General features: G+C 41.5%; 1 pseudogene; it reads right to left on the bottom strand.

The window, feature by feature from the left end:
* Nucleotides 1-16196, bottom strand: part of LOC145391246 (lachesin-like) — a 51723-nt pseudogene that overhangs the window by 32637 nt on the left and 2890 nt on the right.

Here is a 16196-nt window from a genome sequence, read left to right as displayed (position 1 = left end):
CACGAATATACCCAATAACACACAAACCAGACAATTGACGCATCTACTTACGGATTATGATACTAATTACACAAACCAGACTGCTAACGCATCTACTTATCCATTTACTTGCTGATATACTTACACATCTGGTTACAAACCTACTTTCGGGTGTACTTATGCATGTATTATCGGATCTACTTACGGATCTACTTACGCGTGACTGTGAGTGTGAAGAAATATGTTACAGGCGGATTGGTAGTAAGTTGACACTCATATCGACCTGCGTCCACCTCCTGCACATCCTTCACCCACAGCTCCCACGCCTGCAAAGAGAGAGAGAGAGAGAGAGAGAGAGAGAGAGAGAGAGAATGGGGAGAATACATCAGAGTAATATAGACAGAGAGCAAGAGAGAGAGAGAGAGAGAATGGGGAGAATACATTAGAGTAATATAGGCAGAGAGAGAGAGAGAGAGAGAGAGAGAGAGAGAGAATGGGGAGAATACATCAGAGTAATATAGACAGAGAGAAAGAGAGAGAGAGAGTTATAACCAAATACTAATCTCGTTATTCACACATCTTCACATACATCTGCATATATTGCCATGAGTGATAATGGCCAAACCAGTAGCATTCCATGGCTTCCTTGTACCAGCCTAAAAATAACTGATCTCTGTCATAAGATATATCGCACAGTCGCTTACTATTTCACTGACTGCTTCACAACTGGGGCAGGTCCATCACTTTCCTCCCTGATGCAGTGAAAATCATTTATATACAGAAAACATACTGTGATTCTCTCAGTTTAGGAATATTAACCAGCAAAAGAGAGTCACAAGCAGGAGAGGTGAAATATTAGGCCAAATCTTGTCCCATACTGTACATTAACCCTTTGGAGGCCAGAGGTGGAGAGGGTTCCCTTGGCTGAATAATATCGTCTGGTGGTTGTTAGAATAAAAAGTCTATGTAATGCCTTGCTACTGCACAGTTAAAATAGGTCAAGTAAAAAGAGTAGGATTTTGTTTTGGCTGCCTTTACTTTTTTTCAGCTTAGGGAAGACCGTTCGTATACCTGAGAGAGAGAGAGAGAGAGAGAGAGAGAGAGAGAGAGAGAGAGATGTTTCTAACATGAATGAAAATGAAAATGATGTCTCGCAGTCTGGTGTACCACAGGCAAAAACGTTGGACATCTGAATCGGTATTAATAAAAGCAAAACTCGTAAAAATGTGGCACCAATTTTTAAAAATATGAACATGACAAACACAAAAAGAAAGCATGAAAAGCCTGCAAAAATACTGGAATATGCATCATCAGACTGCAAGAAGAAAAACAAGGAAATAAGCTGAAAAAAAAAAAAAAAATGTGTGGTACTCAAAACTAACTTAAAATTATCACAGCTGTCCCGCATAATTAAGAAAAAAGAATAGCTCCAAATATTTCTTAAAACCACATAATTAATGTACCGTACACATGTAAAGGTAAACTGGTAATCATCCTAGCTATATTTATCACTGTCGTAAATGAAGTGGTGCTATAATACAGTAATACTAATACTAATACTATTACTAATAATAATAATAATAATAATAATAATAATGATAATAATAACAATGGTAAAAATGAAGTAACGTGGTGAATACGAAAGACAATAAATCCAACCAATCTTTAATTTGGGTGTATTTAGTAACTAAGATATACAGACAGATTGACTGATTGATAGGTACAGATATTAGGTATTGTTACTGTCTATAAAATATGACGTACGTCTGCATGGTCCCTGTGCACGACTTAAAACCTCTCCTCCGGCACATACACCTGCTGTCCCACCGTCAGCAGCTGGTCGTTGTCCCTCTTCAACCACGCCACCTGAAAACATATTACGTATAAAGGTTGGGTGGGAGAGAGACGCAGGTTAGAGCTTGAATTCTTTATTTTCTCTATCATTAGACAAAATGAATAGTACAAGCTCTAACCTGTGTCACTCTCAATCAACCTTTCTACTTGTCACAATGGATCATAACCCGTATACACAAATTTTAACACATTCTGAACAATTTTGGTACGGGTATGTTACCATTACTATATACCTGAAATGCAACAAAACCTTTGAGAAATTTCTTTGCCATATAATGTATTACCTGCCAAAGATAACTCTTGTCCTCAACGCTGATTTTTGTTATGTGTGTGTATGTATATATTTTCATTTTTCTTTTTTCATGATTAGTGGTTCTCATATTTCTGCGCTTTCGTGTTCCTTTTCCTTTAAAGTCCTTTCACCATATCTTTTTCAGTTTTGTAAAACCACAAACCCACATCCTCTCTCTCTCTCTCTCTCTCTCTCTCTCTCTCTCTCTCTCTCTCTCTCTCTCTCTCTCTCTCTCGTTGTATAACAGTTTCCTGGCCAAATATAAAAGCCTCAGTAATACGTTCTAAGCCAACGCCCCCTCGGTGAAAACAAATACCGTCCATTTTGGTAAAGGTTGCGAAAGTGACCACCATCAACTCCACAGGGGCTTATGTTGAGAGAGAGAGAGAGAGAGAGAGAGAGAGAGAGAGTCCATTACAGGAATTGACAGCAAGAAAGACGGGAGGGATACTGAGTGGGTGACATTAGTGATCTTACGGAGTTCAAAGCTTAAGTCTCTCTCTCTCTCTCTCTCTCTCTCTCTCTCACACACACACACACACACACACACACACACACACACACACACCATTATATCACCTATCCATGTTTCACTGCCTCTCACCATTTCGTCAGATAGGTGATAGGTATAGCAGCTGAAGGTTGCCTCTCCGCCAACCTGCGCCGCCACCTCCGTGTTATTCTGATACTGGAACTCCGGAGCCAGTGTGTTGAGGGCAAGTGCTTTCGCCCACAGGTCCTCGGCAGCCTCATACAGATCCTGCCGGGAGGGGGCGGTGCTGGAAGGCCTTGGATGGGGTAGTTTGCGCTCTATGGTGCCTGCTGCCTCGCCTTTGCTGCTACAGATGCCAACAGCTGGATGGAAAAGAAAGAAAATTGGGTGAGTGATGTGATTACATATTGATGCTTTACTGACTTTTTGCAACCAGAGAGAGAGAGGGAGGGTGAGGGGTCCCCTGAAAAAATTAAAAGATTGACCCTGGTGCCTTTTGAAAACTGCAGGCACAATAGTGTCATAATGAGGCGTATGCATCAACGAACCTGCCCCATCATATTTACCCCAGCTGTCTTGAACTTTATTAAGTAGAACACTCACCATCCCCACACAAACAGTGCAGCCCTGGGCACTTCGTCAGTCACTTCACGTGGGAAGTTTTGCTCTAAATGGGGTTATGGTGGTGTAGTGGCAAGAGGGATGCACATAATACCTACAGTAGGCTAAGTAGGCTAATGTCAAACTGAAGGTATCTATCTAAAGATTGGAGCTACCTTGATTTTTTTCTGGATATTGCAGTTTTTGTTCAATTTATTTCTGTGAATGTGTACCAAGTGGCCCTTTTTGACAATGGAGGTGTACTGTTGCTGCTCATAAGTCAATGGTGGGTGCTCAAGAAGTCATAGGCAGTGTGTATAGATGCATATTTTAGTAGCGTTGTATCTCATAGTTGTTAACCCACTGCATGCCAGCTATTTTTGGCCCTATGGGTCGCCTCCATGCCGACCATTTTTCAACATTTTTTGCAGGGTTAAATGATAGATTCTGATGTGTAAACAACGAATTTTACCATCAAAATAAGCACTGAAGCTCGGAAATGGGTTTTATTGAGTCCTGCATACTCATATACAGGTATTCCTGCTCTCTCATGCTCACCAAGTAGGTGAGAGAAAGCCATTTTTTTTTTTTTATGTAAGGTAGACTCAGGTTTTTATGCTGGGTAGGTATAGCAATGTTCAGTACACATTTCTGATTATTTATTACTTCAACATCTGTCACAATTTGCGTGTCTCTCACTGTGAATGCATTGTCTTACACTTACTTGAAGATAGGTACAACTTGACTTCACTATGTACAGTCCTGGCACTTACAAGAAGGTATTTACAACTTGACTTCACTATGTACGGTCCTTACACTTAAAAGACAATATTTATGACTTGATTTCACCATGTATAGTCCTTACACTTATGTGAAAATATTTACGACATACCTTCACTATGTATTGTACAGCACTGGGTGAGGCACACAGGCAGAGTGAGGCAGAGCTAGCGTGAGGGGGGGAGCGAGTGGGTGTATGGCAGTGACCACCTGAGGCATGGTAGGGGAAGAGTTACCATACATGTTTTGTAATTTTTACCCACGAATCTTAAAAAATGCAGTCACAGTAAATTTTTTAATTTTAAGCACTTTTAAAAAGGCACTGGCACTGACCGCAGATTTTCTTCACACCGTTTTAAAACGGCACTGGCATGCAGCGAGTTAATCCCATGTACCTAACAGACATAACCTGACTGTAAAACCAATAAAACTCTGACCTAATACAATGAAACCAAGCGGTCAAAGCAGCAAGTAAAGATTGTTTGATTAGTGTTTTGTACAATTAAATATATACACATATACAGTAGCTAGACAGATAGACAGATAGAATAGATAAATATTTATAAATATAAAATTGTGTGTGTGTGTGTGTGTGTGTGTGTGTGTGTGTGTAACTTCTTTCCACCTTATCTGTTTTGATACATCCTCATTCATAATATACTTTATTGCCTTGTTCTTCATCTTCCTAGTCATCGATTTCTAACTCACACACACACACACACGCACACACTCAATTTCTCTCTCACTTTCTCTCTCTCTCTCTCTCTCTCTCTATATATATATATATATATATATATATCTATCTATCTATCTATATATATATCTATATATATATATATATATATATATATATACCCCATGAGAAGCGTAGGAACCCGGGGCTAGGCTAGTTGGTCCTGACATTAAAGGTAAGAGTGACCAGCCTCACTTATCCCTGAGTGGCATTATGTGAGCAGTAAACCACAACAATCCCTTGGATATAAACCTTCACTGGCTCAATCCGATTGGAGCTCTGTCATAACCCACTAAAGCACCAGGCACCAAAATTTGGTTATATGGTTACCACCCAGCATAGTACATGGCTTCCTGGTGTACAGGAAACCATTTGGCTTGTCACTCAGTGTAGAGTCACCCACAGGTGGAAGAGGAAAGAATGAAGGAAAGAAAGACAGAAGAGGGAGTGTAAAGTCATCTGTAGGCAGAAGGTCGAGGAAAGAATGAAGGAGAGAAAGAAGAGAATGGAAGGAAAGTAGGATGGAGGAGAGGAAAGGGCAGACACCCGAGAGCAGCACTACACTGAGTGCGAGAAGGGGCGAATAGACCATCTGGGCCGAAACCGAGATTTATGCAGCAACAGGTACCTCAGAGTATCAACTTTTGAATGTAAAAGGAGATTCACGAAACACTGTCATAGGATTTTGGTCCTTGCGTAGAGAGTAACATGATCAATTTTTGGGTGGCTCTGACGCTGTCAATTTCGGAGGTGATTCTGGTGCGAGACAGGACGAATATCCACACCACAGCTGCTTCAGTGGACTTTTATGGACTTCTATGGACTACTCCATTGGATTACATCTACAGTGTGGAAACCTACAGTTTCTTTCTACAGTTTCACTTTCTTCATTTTGGTGAGTAGCTACCGGTACTGGCAACTGACATAAGCCTAATGTCAGAAAATGGCATCCAGGTTTGCAAACTTCTATGAAAGACCATAACTATCAAAACTATCACAATTTTCTTATATTCTACATGTTTCTCAGTTTAATTAGGCACAAAAAACAACACTGTAGCTTGTAAACTGACTTATGAATATTTTTTTTATTTCCAAAAATATTTAGTTACCCATGAAAATCTATAGTATTTATTAAAATATCTGTGCAAAAATTTAACACAGAAGACAATTGCTTGATATACATAATTGGTGCAAATATCAATTCTGTAGGTAATAAAGAAAACAAGTTATGGTTTATAGAAGTTCTCAAACTTTGAAGCTATTTTCTGACATATTTTGTTTTTGGTCTATTCGCCCCTTCTCGCACTGGGCTTCTGGATATATATATATATAAATACCCCCCATGAGGAGCGTAGGAACCCGGGGCTAGGCTAGTTGGTCCTGACATTAACCCCTACACCGCGGGCTTGTTTACCAATGACTTGCGTGTTCCGCGGGGTTATTTGGGCTCCGACAGACTCTCAAAAAATATTTTGCCAAAAATCAGTTATTAGTCCTAGAATAATAAAATTATATATGCTTATTGCACATACCTTCAGCTTTCTCCTGGAATGATTGTTGAGCCTTCGTCAGTTTCTGTAGGACTTGTGGAGACCTCTGAAGTAGGGTAACTAAGTCTCCACTTTACACTTCCTGACAACCCGTTATATGATTACCACAGCCAGATACAAACACTATAAACACTATTCTACCATTTTCAAGTAGTTTGGGATCCATACTAAAAAAAAAAAAAACTGTGAAAGCAATGGAAATTACGAGCGCGTCTGATCGCCGCACTTGCACTAGTTCGCTCTAGGCACTCTGTCATTTATTATTCATAAAACCCCTCACACTTTATATTTCTATTACTATATCACACTTATATATATCTGGAGTCTTTCTCCATAAGTTTCCTTCAGTCGTATTATTTTATTGTCACTGAAGTCATTCAATTTTTCAGTCAGTAAAATACGTAGAGAGCCATGGATTCACTCTCACTGTTATAACATAAATTATTTGTACTCATATTCTTATATTACTAATTACTTACATTACTATTTACATTTTCTATTCTATTTTCAATATTTACCCTTCTATTTTACTTACAATATGTTATTCACTGTCACTTTCAGTAAGATAAAACTATAATACACTGTTCAGTCATATGAACTGAACATCCATTGCTTTCACCTGCTATTTACACATTATTTACACATTATTTACACATTATTTCCAAATAATTCTGCTTCCACACTTGCGCTGTTAGAACTGCTTCTGGCTGTGATAATCGAAGAAGCAGGTTACACAGAGGGGAACCTGGCATTCAGCGCACTGCCAAGAGGTGCGTTTATGCTCAGGTGTGCGGCGTGTGGTATGCGCACATACCTGACACCTGCGAATCGCAGCCTTCCTTTTCCCTGTGGCAGGCATTAGCTCAAGTCTGTGCCGATCCATATACGCCCTCTGCTCAAGTCGGTCGGGAAGTGTAACTGGATGGCGCCTTGGAGTTGCTGCTTGCACCCTACCATATTTTTCCAGCAGCTGCTGGACACAAGTCCTGGCGAACAACCTCAGGGAGAAGGACTTGGGTGGCTTTACCTTCATCTTGTACAGGATGAAGGCGTTCAGCATCGTCATATCTATGAGATGCAGAAAAACTTTCCTGTACCACCTAGTATTCTTCCTGAGGCAGTCGATCTCACCAATCATCATGTCGGACTTGTCCACCAGCCGCATGTTGATATTATAGTCCAACACAGCATCAGGTTTCATCACAGGTTCGCCTGTCCTACGGTCGACCTTCCCACTGTCTCTCATCTCCCCCTTATGTACGGTGGTGAGCATGTGCACGACTCTCTTGTCATGCCACCGTATTGCCAGCATCTTCTCAGACTTGCGTAGGTGCACGTCTCCTCGCTGCAAGTTTCCCGCCTCTGGGAATTTGGGGAAGTTGGCGCGATTACTTTTCACAGTGCCGCAGGAGCCAATGCCGTGCTCAGAAAAGTATTTGGCAAGTTTCGGTGCTGTATAGTAGTTGTCTGTATACAGCACATGATTCCCACCAAAATACTTTTCTAGGAGCACTTTCACTACACAGCCTGAGAAGCCAAGGGGGTGAGTTTTATCGAGATCGACAGTGCTGGCTGAATATATGACGAAGTCAAGGATGTACCCCGTCTTACAGTCGCACAGTACAAAGAACTTAATTCCAAAGCGATGGCGTTTGCTTGGAATGTACTGAACAAACCGAAGACGTCCTCTGAACAAAACCAAGGATTCATCAATGACAACCTTCTGAAATGGGTGGAAGAATGACATGAACTTATCCTTCATTCTGTTCAGAATCTCCCGGATCTTCCAGAGTGGGTCGGTTTGGGAAGGTACATCATTATCGGCAAAGTGCAGGTTTCCCATGATGTTCCGGAAGCGATCTCTGGCCATGTACTTGTTGAAGGTCGGTGAGGGTAGTAAGGGGCCCATGGACCAGTATTCTTCCAACTCATGCTTCTTGGAGTGTGGCATAGGAAGCATGAGGGCAAAGAACACATACAGCTCCTGCACTCCCAGCATGGTCCACTGTTGCATCTTGGCTGCACCTGTACCACTAGCAGCACGTTGTGATTCGAACCTGTTGGTCTCATCACATGTGCTGCATGACTTCGTCATCTAGGAAGGCCAAAAGGTAGTCGACACACTCAGCATTTTCGTCCATAGTGAAGGCAGGCTAAACTCCTGACGAGCTTTCATCGAAAACCAGGTTTTCGGGGACAAAATCTGACCGTTCCGTCCACGCGAAGGCGTCCAGGATTCCCTGGCGTGGCGGTGGAGGGCTGGTGGTGGTGGTGGTGGTGGAGGTTGGCTGAGAGGGAGGCTTATCTCTGTTAAGGTCACTCTCACTGACCCTAGGTTGCCGTACAGCACTAGCAGCCCTTACCCTACTAGCTACACTACTTTTCACTCTCTTAGATCTACCTCTACCTCTACGGCCGGCCTTCACTGTTGATGCTGGTGGTGACTCCGACGACGAAGACTCCAGAGATAACTCAGCCGACGATGATGACGAGATGAGTAAAGCGGGGCTTGGGGAATGGGGAGGTGAATGCACTCGTGACTCATGGCGGGCTGGGTCACGTGGGGGCATTGTTCTGTGGCTAACACGCCGCCCTTTCACTCCCTTCCCAAATTCTTGTCCTTCCTGCACTAAAGGCTCCTTTCCCTTGGAGCTAGACACTAATTCACTGGTAGGAGCACTTGTTGTCGCTGTTTCTGGCGCAATAACTTCACCCGGCTCATCACACGATTCACCGGAATCGTCAAAATCACTGTCCATTATTATCATGGACAATTCAGCAAGTTCTCGTGCCACTGCAGAGTCACTGAGGCCTTTCCTGCTTGCCTCAACACTTTTCTTTGGCGTAGAGGTCACGGGGCCCTTTGCAATGGGCGCAGAAGCGGCAGGAATGGCGGGGCGCGAGTGCGACATGTTGTCTCTGCAGTGGAGGACAAGGAACTAAATGCTGCGGCTTATCTGAGAAGGGAAGGGTTGACAATGACACTTTAGGCTGACTGCTGCTAACTTACAGGCTAATTTTTTATAGGTAGAAAATCTCGGCAAAAAATAAAGAAATAGGTAGTTCCAGGTGAATGTAAATGTCAATTAGGAATCTCCCTTCCTTTCTGATATATATTTTTATTACAGACATCGATTACAAGGCATAAATCAAAAGGGAAATTACCGTGGTAATGTAGCGAATGAATGCACGTGAGGTTATGTCAGGTGATAATTAGCCAATTTCTGGAGTATAACACTATCACTTACCTGTTTTTTTTTTGGTATATATTATTGGGTAAAAATATAGGGCATAGGGCTTATTTCAATGGATGAAATCTGTGGAAAAAGAAGGGGGAAATTTCCATAGCGCAGTGCGGCGTGGGAGGTGAGAGGAGAGGGTAATGGAGGGCAGGTAGGGAGGGGAGTCACTAAGGGGGTAAATTATCTGAGAAGGGAAGGGTTGACAATGACACTTTAGGCTTACTGCTGTTAACTTACATGCTAATTTTTTATAGGTAGAAAATCTCGGCAATAAATAAAGAAATAGGTTGTTCCAGGTGAATGTAAATGTCAATTAGGATTCTCCCTTCCTTTCTGATATATATTTTTATTACAGACATCGATTACAAGGCATAAATCAAAGGGGAAATTACCGTGGTAATGTAGCGAATGAATGCACGTGAGGTGTTGTCAGGTGATAATTAGCCAATTTCTGGAGTATAACACTATCACTTACCTGTTTTTTTTTTGGTATATATTATTGGGTAAAAATATAGGGCATAGGGCTTATTTCAATGGATGAAATCTGTGGAAAGAGAATGGGGAAAATTTCCGTAGCGCAGCGCGGCGTGGGAGGTGAGAGGAGAAGGTAATGGAGGGCAGGTAGGGAGGGGAGTCACGAAGGTGGTAAAATAGCTAAAATGTCAACAATGGATGGGAGTACAGATGAGATTTGGAGTGCTGACTAGTGTTGGACATTGGCAGTACTGATAGATGATACAAGCCACCACTTGAGAGCCCGGGATAATTCAAAATAACACAGAATCACAAAAGTGACGCCCCACGGTATGATCCATTGTAGCCGAGCGTCACGAAAGTGACGCCCCGCGGTTAAGGGGTTAAAGGTAAGAGTGACCAGCCTCACTTATCCCTGAGTGGCATTATGTGAGCAGTAAACCCCAACCATCCCTTGGATATAAACCTTCACTGGCTCAATCCGATTGGTGCTCTGTCATAACCCACTAAAGCACCAGGCACCAAAATTTGGTTATATGGTTACCACCCAGCAGAGTACATGGCTTCCTGGTGTACAGGAAACCATTTGGCTTGTCACTCAGTGTAGAGTCACCCACAGGCGGAAGAGAAAAGAATGAAGGAAAGAAAGACAGAAGAGGGAGTGTAAAGTCATCTGTAGGCAGAAGGTCGAGGAAAGAATGAAGGAGAGAAAGAAGAGAATGGAAGGAAAGTAGGATGGAGGAGAGGAAAGGGCAGACACCCGAGAGCAGCACTACACTGAGTGCGAGAAGGGGCGAATAGACCATCTGGGCCGAAACCGAGATTTATGCAGCAACAGGTACCCCAGAGTATCAACTTTTGAATGTAAAAGGAGATTCGCCAAACTCTGTCATAGGATTTTGGTCCTTGCGTAGAGAGTAACAAGATCAATTTTGGGGTGGCTCTGACGCTGTCAATTTCGGAGGTGATTCTGGTGCGAGACAGGACGAATATCCACACCACAGCTGCTTCAGTGGACTTTTATGGACTTCTGTGGACTACTCCATTGGATTACATCTACAGTGTGGAAACCTACAGTTTCTTTCTACAGTTTCACTTTCTTCATTTTGGTGAGTAGCTACCGGTACTGGTAACTGACATAAGCCTAATGTCAGAAAATGGCATCCAGGTTTGCAAACTTCTATGAAAGACCATAACTATCAAAACTATCACAATTTTCTTATATTCTACATGTTTCTCAGCTTAATTAGGCACAAAAAACAACACTGTAGCTTGTAAACTGACATGAATATTTTTTTATTTCCAAAAAAATTAGTTACCCATGAAAATCTATGGTATTCATTAAAATATCTGTGTAAAAATTTAACACAGAAGACAATTGCTTGATATACATAATTGGTGCAAATATCAATTCTGTAGGTAATATAGAAAACAAGTTATGGTTTATAGAAGTTCTCAAACTTTGAAGCTATTTTCTGACATATTTTGTTTTGGTCTCTTCGCCCCTTCTCGCACTGGGCTTCTGATTATATATATATATATATATATATATATATATATATACATTGGCTGTATCGTCCCGACTTTGGTCGGGATAGGCCGGTTCTGCAGTGGATACATACACGGCTGATGATATATACATACACGGCTGATGATATATATATATATATATATATATATATATATATATATCATCAGCCCTGTATGTATCCACTGCAGAACCGGCCTATCCCGACCGAAGTCGGGACAATACAGCCAATGTATCTCTACCAAGTGACTTAGGCTGTCTGGTAGAGATTGTATGTAAGGTGAGAAGTGCTTGTAAGTGTAATTGTAGTGTTGGAGTGGCTTTGGATGTGTGTATATATAGTCTGTGAACCAAGTGTAATCGGCCCACGCAAGCGAACTGGGTGCAAGCACACTTTATAGTAAGCGACACTGGTTCAACCGCAACACCCCTTTTGTCCTCCAATGCAGTACGTGGCCGGGTGAACACTCCCAAAGTTTATTACCCTGGCAGGGCGCGAACCCTGGTTCACCCGTGTACGAAATGCACACTCTACCACTGTACCACAGAGGCTCCATATATATATATATATATATATATATATATATATATACAGGATGTAACACGACGTATGACAAAAACTTGCACCAATGATCTCATGCAATTTTGAGTATATTTTGTTTTATAACATATGCTCTCTGTGACCCCAGCTCAGTACCCAGCATTCGGCTGTTTGCGTGTAAAAGTTTAGTGGCTGAATAGGTGCCGCTGTGTGAGAGCTTTGCAGGGCGACGGGAGACGAGTATTATTAGCTTATACTGTAATGTACATAAAAATCCTATATCCTATCAGTACAAACGAGTTTTAAGGAGAAACTTTACGTAATCTATTGATTCTTTAATATCGTCATGCATTCCTGCAGTTCTTTTGCACAAATCGAATGTAAATTAATGATTAAATTCAAATTTTATGGCTTGCGAGAGAATATGGAGGGAGGAGAGGGGCTGATGTGTTGTGCCAGTTACGTAATGTTTAGTTTGTAGGATATTGCTACGAGCATTATCATAACACCCACAGCTCATTCAATGGAAAAACGTTATTGTAAAGGGAGATTAGCCTCAGTTTATGTCAGGAAGAATATTATTTATAACAATTTTTCCGCTGCAAGCAAATGTGGCGCGATTGGGTATCTCCACCTGTATTCCTCTCTGCAGCACTGGCATTACCATTGCAGAATCCTTAAAAATAGATGATATCTGCATATTCTTCATTGCTGTACGTACGTGGCATGCTGTTTCATGAACAAGCTGAACCCAGTGAACACCTGAACGCGGAGAACAGTATCTCAAGTATGTGCCTCGCCTCAGCGCCTGCCAATTTTCCTGTTCAGATGACAGTGGACGCAGGGTTGTCAAGTCCTTATAATCGATCTCGTTAGTTTAGTCCTGAAAACTTGCTAGAATGTCGCAAGATAGTAAACACTGCAAAACATCGCTAGAAAATACGATTTAATCTCTAGAATATCACCTAAAAATGGCAAAAATATTCAGAATGTAGCTAGATATCATGTTGCCAGATGTTAAATAGTGCCGCTAGGTAGAAGCAAAAAGTAGGTCTAGCTGCATAGTCGTTACATTGGCAATCCTGTGTCACTGTTCTCACGTCATCAGATGAAAGCAATGTGCCACGTTTACTTGCAGCAGAAAAATTTAAATGAATAATAATATTACTCCTGACTTAAAGGAATGCTAGTCACTCATTACAGTAATGTTTTTTCATTGAATGAGCTGTAGGTGTTATGATAATGCTCGTAGCAATATCTTACAAACTAAACATTACACAACTGGCACAACACACAAGCCCCTCTCCTCCCTCCCTATTCTCCCGCAAGCCATAAAATTTGAATTTAATCCTTAATTTACAGTCCATTTGTGCAAAAGAATTGCAAGAATGCATTACGATGTAAAAGAATCAATAGACTTCGTCAAGTTTCTTCTTAAAACTCGTTTGTACTGATAGGATATAGGATTTTTATGTATATTACAGTACAGTATAAGCTAATAATACTCGTCTCCCATTGCCCTGCGAAGCTCTCACACAATGGCACCTATGCAGCCACTAAACTTTTACACCTAAACAGCCGAATGCTGGGTACTGAACTGGGGTCACAGAGAGTATATGTTATAGAACAAAATATACTCAAAATTGCATGAGCGATCACTGGTGTAAGTTTTTGTCATACATCGCGTTACACCTTGTGTATATATTTATATATATATATATATATATATATATATATATATATATATATATATATATATATATATATATATAGATATAGATATAGATATATATATATATAGATATATATATATATAGATATATATATATATAGATATATATATATATAGATATATATATATAGATATATATATATATATATATATATATATATATATATATATATATATATATATACTGTATTACACCTCTTGTAAAATCTGCTTCCAAGAGATTAGGTGTGCTAAGCCAACTCCCTTCTTTCTTTACCCCTGCACAATTGTTGACTCTATACAGGGGTTTTATCCGCCCCTGTGTGGAGTACAACTCTCATGTGTGGGGAGGCTCCCCACATACAGCTCTTCTCAATTGGGTGGAGTCAAAGGCTTTTCGTCTCATTATCTCTCCTCCTCTTACTGACTCCCTTCAACCTCTGTCTCTTCGCTGCACTGTTACATCTTTATCTATTTTCTATCGCTACTTTAATGGTCACTGCTCCTCAGAACTGTCTGCATGCATTCCTCCACTGCTACAACGGGCGCATAGCACCCGTCTAGCAGCAAACTCTCATCCCTTTTCTGTCCAACTCTCTAATGCAACAGTTAACCGTTACTCGAATTCCTTAATTTATGCAACAGGTCAACTCTGGAACGGTCTCCCTCTGTCCGTATTTCCTGCTGCCTATGATCTCCAGTCTTTCAAAGGCAATGTGTCCAGGCATCTCGAAATGATCGGATCTTGAATTTGGCTCTTTATTGTATTTTGTTTTTCTCTAGGAGGGAACTGTTATTGCGGGCTTATGGCCTTTGGTTCCTTCTTCCTCGCATAATATATATATATATATATATATATATATATATATATCATTTCCTGTGGACCCCACGGGATGCATAGGGCCTTAATGAACTCTCTCCACCAATATTTGTCTCTTGCCATCTCCTTCAGGTCCCACCAACACTCCTCTCCTGCTTCCCTTTTCATTGTCCTCAACCAGGTTTCCCACGGCCTACCTCTACCTCTTCTTCCTATAGCAGTCTACTCTGGCACATCCTGTATTAAACAACCTTCTTTTCTGTATATGTGCCCCAGCCATTTCCAGCGAGACAGTCTCACATATTCATTCACTGGTTCCACTCTCGTAATATCTCTTACTCTTTCATTTGTAACTCTGTCTTGCCACTTTACCCCAAGAATCCTTCTCAGTATTTTATTCTCAAATCCTAATACTTTCTGATCTGTTGCAATTGTACTGTACCATGACTCATGCCCGTAAATTAAAATTGGTCTAACCATGGACTTGTAAATTTTCACTTTAGTGTGTACCGAAAGCATATTATTATTCCAAACAGATTTCAACATTCCAACAGCTCGCCAAGCCTGTCTAATCTATCTATCTATAGCCCGACGCCCTAATCCCGCAAAGGGTGGCCACAGACAAAACGCCTCCAAGTCACTCTGTCACCCACCATTTGACTCCCCTCCCCCCAACTCACCCCCCCCTCCCTCATATACCTCTCAACTCCATCCCTCCACCTCATCCTCGGTCTACCTCTCCCTCTCCCTCCCTCCACCTCACCTACATACACCCTCTTAGTCAGTCTTTCATTCTCCATTCTCTCCACATGTCCAAACCACCTCAGTGTATTTCTCCTAATCTTTTCAACCACATCCACATCTACCTCACAACGTTCCTTCACTTCTTCATTCGTCAACCTGTCCCTCCACGTCACTCCACATGCTGCTCTCAAGTAACTCATTTCCACTGCACTCACTCTTGACTTGTTCCCCTCTTGCAAGGTCCACGCCTCGCTTCCATACGTCAGGGTAGGGATCACAATATCATCATGCAGTGACTTCTTAACTTCCATACTCACCTCCCTATTTCTCATCATTACTTTCAGTGTACCAACAACCTTTCTTCCCTGCTGTACCCTTTCACGTACTTCATCCCCCAAAGTTCCATCCTTACTCATCACACTACCCAAGTACTTGAATGCACTCACATTCTCCATATCCTCACCATCCAATCTCACTGCACACTCTGTGACTTCATTCTTCTCAAACACCATAACTTTACTTTTGTTTACATTAACTTTCAGCTTCCTCCTCCTACACACTGTCCCAAATTCATTCACCAAACCTTGCAACTCCCATTCATCTTCACTCAACAATACTGTATCATCAGCAAACAGCAACACCGGAAGCTTCCAAATCTCACCCTCATTCATTAGGGCCACCCCCACATCCACTGCCCTATCTTGCACCTCCTTTACAACCCCATCCATATATATATTAAACAGCCATGGAGACATCACACACCCCTGTTTCAGTCCCACATTGAGATCAAAGAACTCACTCAGCTCACCATCCACTCGCACCGTAGCCCTAGCTCCCTCATACATACTCTTCACA

This window comes from Coenobita brevimanus, chromosome 17, assembly GCF_032717465.1.
Source record: "Coenobita brevimanus isolate Jiangsu-jjx chromosome 17, ASM3271746v2, whole genome shotgun sequence".
Classification (NCBI taxonomy): Eukaryota; Metazoa; Arthropoda; class Malacostraca; order Decapoda; family Coenobitidae; genus Coenobita; species Coenobita brevimanus.
This window is presented reverse-complemented; position numbering and strand designations above follow the sequence as displayed.